The sequence below is a fragment of the Arachis ipaensis genome, chromosome B3, assembly GCF_059453495.1.
Source record: "Arachis ipaensis isolate K30076 ecotype BB chromosome B3, ASM5945349v1, whole genome shotgun sequence".
In the NCBI taxonomy this organism is placed as follows: domain Eukaryota; kingdom Viridiplantae; phylum Streptophyta; class Magnoliopsida; order Fabales; family Fabaceae; genus Arachis; species Arachis ipaensis.
The window spans coordinates 68749452-68754347 of record NC_142438.1 but is presented as its reverse complement, the minus strand read 5'-3'; the positions used below and the strand labels follow the sequence as shown (position 1 = coordinate 68754347).

Sequence of the window (4896 nt, the reverse complement as noted above, 5' to 3'; positions counted from 1 at the left end):
TCATCCTTCGTCTTCCTCCTCTGCTGCTACCAGCCACCAGGCATGATCTCTATGGCGCTTGGGAACATCAGCAGCAAGAAGCTGTTGTTGTTGGATAGAGGCGAGTTGCTGTTGCCTCTCGCGGCACTTGGAAGCGGGAACCCAAGTGCTCTTCACATGGATTTAGCAATCGAAGCCACGGCTCTTGCATCATGTCCTACACCGCATGTGAGGGCAATCCTTCTTCGCCTGGTTCCCGCAGTCCTGGCAGCTAATCGCACCTGCTCCACTTCCTGCTCCACTTGCTACTCCACTCCCCACGGCCGATGCCATCACCAGGAAGGCGGGTGACTGATCGTTAGACACGGTGGTTAGACCCACTCCTAGAGCATCCGCGGAGCTATAAAGATCTTGGTGGAAGAGAGGCCTTGCTTGAGGTATGAGGTCGTGTTCCGGTTGGAAATGATAATGATGATGGTTCCACAGCTCCAAGCCACCTCGGTACGAGGAAACGTCTTCAATCTTGTACCAGTAAAAGGTGTCGGAGGGAGGAAACGTCTTCATGCCTGGTGGCTGGCAGCAGCAGAGGAGGAAGACGACGGATGAGGGTTATGAAATTTGAAATTTGGGGAAGAAGATAGAAGGGATAATTTGGAAATTTTATTAAAAAGTCAACAAAAAATCACGTTTTGGGTACTATTGTCACACGTAACCTGTAACAACCCCCATTTTCGAGTACGCGAGATCGTTTCTGAATACACGGATTTCTCCGAAAGATCAGTAAAGGGAATACCTCTTCTGTATCATCAAGCATCTCAATCCTCATTGTCATTATATTATCTTTAACTCAGGACCTTAGTTGAGACAAGCTCGATAACGCGGTCACGAAGAACCTAGTTTTTGAACCGTATCGGTTAGGGGTTTTGATTCAGTTTTTCGTAAATAGTCTCAGTTTGACAAACCAGACTCGATTTATAAGAAGAGAGAGATAATAGTATAATATTATCATTATATTAGTATTAGAAAATGCTTGAATGATATTATAAGGTTACCTAGTCTGTTTTATTTAAAAACAGAAAATCGGTTTAACCGGGTTTACGGTTTACTGGTGCAGCTTAGCACCAGCACTCTCTGGTGACTTTAGCAATGCTAAGGCCTCATTATTCATGTTTTATTCTCATAATAAATATGTTACTAGTGTCATTTATGCTAGTAGCTCAGAAAATAATTTTTAGAGATGTTTTTGTAAGTGTTCCGATACATCTAGTTTTAGTAGTTATACACCTGAGATATTTTAATATTATTTTAATCCACCTCCAAGCCAACCAATCACAACTCACCTTACACCCCCAAGACCTGCAAGGCTGTCTCATTTCATCATTTTGGCCGAAATTGAAAGGAGAGAAAAGAGAGAAAACTTCATGAACACTTAATCTTCAAATGTTGATTTCTTCTGAACCAAAACTCAAATCAAAACTCCGATTTCACCAAAAAGATCATCTCTTCTTCCTTTACATAACCATGTGACTTATCAAGTCTGGAAATAAGGTTAGATGGCTGTACCTTTCCCATTTAAATTCGGTTTTCAAGGAAAACCATGCCAAACATGTGTTTTCTTGATGTTCTTCCTTAGGAATCATGCTTAACTTGACTTGAGGGCCAAGAAACATTAATTTTCAGCAAGTCTAAGGTGAGATATCTCTTCCTAACGTGCTGAGGGAGATTTGGTCAGTTGAGAGTTTGTGGATTTAAAGTTGTTCTTGATGTGTTTTAGGAGGAAAAAGTGCTTAAGGACCACCTGAAAGTCTAACCGAATTTGGAGCAGCAAATCAAGGTAGGGATTGACGAATTTAATCTTGATTGATTGTGTTTGAGTTGTGTGATTATGATATGGTTTGGTTATGCTTGAAATTGATTGTTTATATGAGTAATTCTTGTTGAAATTTTGGTGAAAATTTGATGAAATTTGATGATATTCAACTTTGAATTTGTGTTCTTCAAGGCTGCTGCAAAAACGAACCCTAGACCTTAAATTGGGGTTTAATTTGTGTTGAAATCATGTATAAAAGATGGGGTTTTAGTGGCTGCTAATTTATTATGAATTTTGGTAAAAATCGGTTGCTGAAAAGATTAAAAAACGGGTAAAAACAGAGAAAGAATCTGAAGAATTTGTGAAGAACATGAAGAACACTTTGAGTGTGGTGAAGAACAATGAAGAACACCTTTTTGATTCATAAAAGTGCAAGGAAGTAATTATTTTGGTGTTTGAGGGGTTATTTGGTAATTTCTGAAAGTTAGGGTGGTAAAAGTAGAAATATTAAAAGTTACGGGTGGTAAAAAGTGAATTTTGAAGGTTAAAGGTTAAAGTAAAGTTAATTTTCGAAAATATATTAATAAAATAATAAATAATAATAAAATATTAAATAATAATATTTAATTAAAAATAATATTTTAATAAAAATAATAAAATAATGCGGAAAAGGCAGTTTTCCGTAAAAGCTTTAGAAAGACAACTTTAAGCGCAGAATCTCATAATTAACTTCATAAAACACTTAGGGAGTGGTAAGAACATATTAGTGAGGCAAAGATAAAAGAAAGATAAAAAGTTGAAGAAAAGATAAAAACTAAAGAAAAGTCTGTAAGGTTTTAATAACAGAAAAACAGACAGAAATTAGTGAACGAACTAGGGCAACATAGTTAGTCCTTGAGTTGCGACTAGGGTTAGGTATTATATGAAAAGTTAAACTGTTTCAGTATAGACTTAATGAACCTATACTTGGGACAGGCTAACTATTCATACCGAAATTTACATAAGCTTTAAATACATAAGTTAAGCAGAGAAATCAGAGCAGAGTAGAGAAACACAGAGAACAGAGTAACCAGAGAAAAGTAAAGAGATACAAAGAAAAGAGTAATCAAAGAAGAGTAAAAAGACAAAGTGAAAAGAGTAATATAACAAAGAGAATAGAGGAGAAAAGTATAAAGATAAAGAGTTAAGCCTTGTGGCATGATGTTCTATTGTATGTTCATCTGCTGCTTTTCCATTGGCCCTAGAGGTCCTGTAGGCCCAAGTTCACCTACAGTAAGTTGTTATTCCTGTAGGCCGAAGTTCACCTGCAGTGAATATCAATTGTGTATCTCGGGGTGTTGCTCCTGTAGGCCGAAGTTCACCTACAGAGAGTTGTGATACCTGTAAGCCGAAGTTCACTTACAGGGGCACTATTTCTGTAAGCCGAAGTTCACTTACAGAGGTGCTATTTCTGTAGGCCGAAGTTCACCTACAGAAAGTTGTTGTGATTAAACCATTTATGTAAGCCGAAGTTCACTTACAGAGGTGTTATTTCTATAGGCCGAAGTTCACCTATAGAAAGTTGTTGTGTTGTGTTTAGACTATTTCTGTAAGCCGAAGTTCACTTATGTGAGTGCTATTTCTGTAGGCCGAAGTTCACCTACAGAAAATAAGCCATATCTAGGACTAGTTCCTAGGTAATGTCGGGCTGCAGGGTGTAAACCGACACGTGAGCTCATGGCCTGCATAGGACAGACATGCATCATACTTGGTTGCGCATTTCCTCTGTTATGATTGTTGTTTGAATGTATGCTTCCTTTGTTTTCATTCTACTCTTTGTGTCTGTGTTTTGTTTCCTTGTATTCTTTTGTTTGTGTTTTGCTTTCTTAGTTTCTTTATTTATCTGTATCTTCTGTTTACTATTTCTCTGTATTCTGCTATATGTCTGCTAAGCGACACGAAATTAAGGAACTTAACTAATAACCCCGACCCTACTAAGAACTCCCCAGTTCTTACCCCTTCTCTCTCTCTTCCCCCTTCAGATGGAAGTTTGGGTACACTTCCGTAGTTCACTGACGACCGTTCGCAAAAAAGATTCCGCTCTAGGTAGTCTGCTGAGTCTAGAGTGAACTCCGTTTCTGTTTATATGTAAATACTGTGAGACCAGCCAACATCTGCACCCTACTTATCTACAAACTTTAACCTAAGTCCTCCGTACGATGTTGCTATTATGTGGCCACTCGATGAAGTACTTGAGAGATGCTCTTTGATGACAAATGATCGTGCAGAGGAGTAGCAGATGATGTTCTACCTTTTGGTGACGTTCCACCTGACTTGAGTTTTGAAGACTTAGAGCGTACTTACCCTCGCTTTAGTAGTGTAGAGGGAATAGGTGAGTATAGATTCTAGACTAGCCTGGGTGCCAGCTTAGGGACTTCTTGAACAGGTCAGGGCCTGGGATGTTGTATGTATATATATGTATTTAGTTATTATCTAGCTATATCTAGGGGTGTTCTAACTAAAAGTCTATACTCTAATAAAGGCTGGATCACTAAATGTTGTTAGCTGCTTGTGATGTATTTATGTGTGATTGTTTATAACTGTTTTATCTGTTTTTATTTGTGAATTGCTTATGAATGATTTCGTCTATTAATCCAAATATTTAAAAAAAAAAAGTACCTCGTAAAATAACTACGCTTTTAACAACGAATCAGGCTCATATAATAAATAATAGATAATAGATAGGTAGACAAGTTGGTAGCGCTCAGTTTCTAGTATGATCATGACGTACCAGAAATTGGGTCGTTACAATTTGGTATCAGAGCAGTTCGTTCCCAATAGAGCCTGGGGAGTGGACTGACTATGCTTCATTGCATACTCTGCTTGTGTGTCCCATGCTGTTAGGGTATCTTCAAGATACATTTGGCATGAATGTCTATGAGTGCTCATTTTGGGAATGTTCGTGCCTAACTTGAGATATTAAGACTGATCACCTTAATATTGATTGTTTGGTGCGGATAAGACCTCAATGACTATGAATAGGCATGGTTTAATCGAGTTCCGAACGATAAATTCGTGAGAGGCACACCTATTCTTATAGCTGTTATGATCTCCAAGGCCATGGCTAT

General features: G+C 38.2%; 1 pseudogene; it reads right to left on the bottom strand.

Moving 5' to 3' along the window:
• On the bottom strand, positions 1 to 543 carry LOC107646988 (protein SHI RELATED SEQUENCE 1 pseudogene; annotated as a pseudogene).
• Between the last annotated feature and the right edge of the window lie 4353 nt (positions 544 to 4896).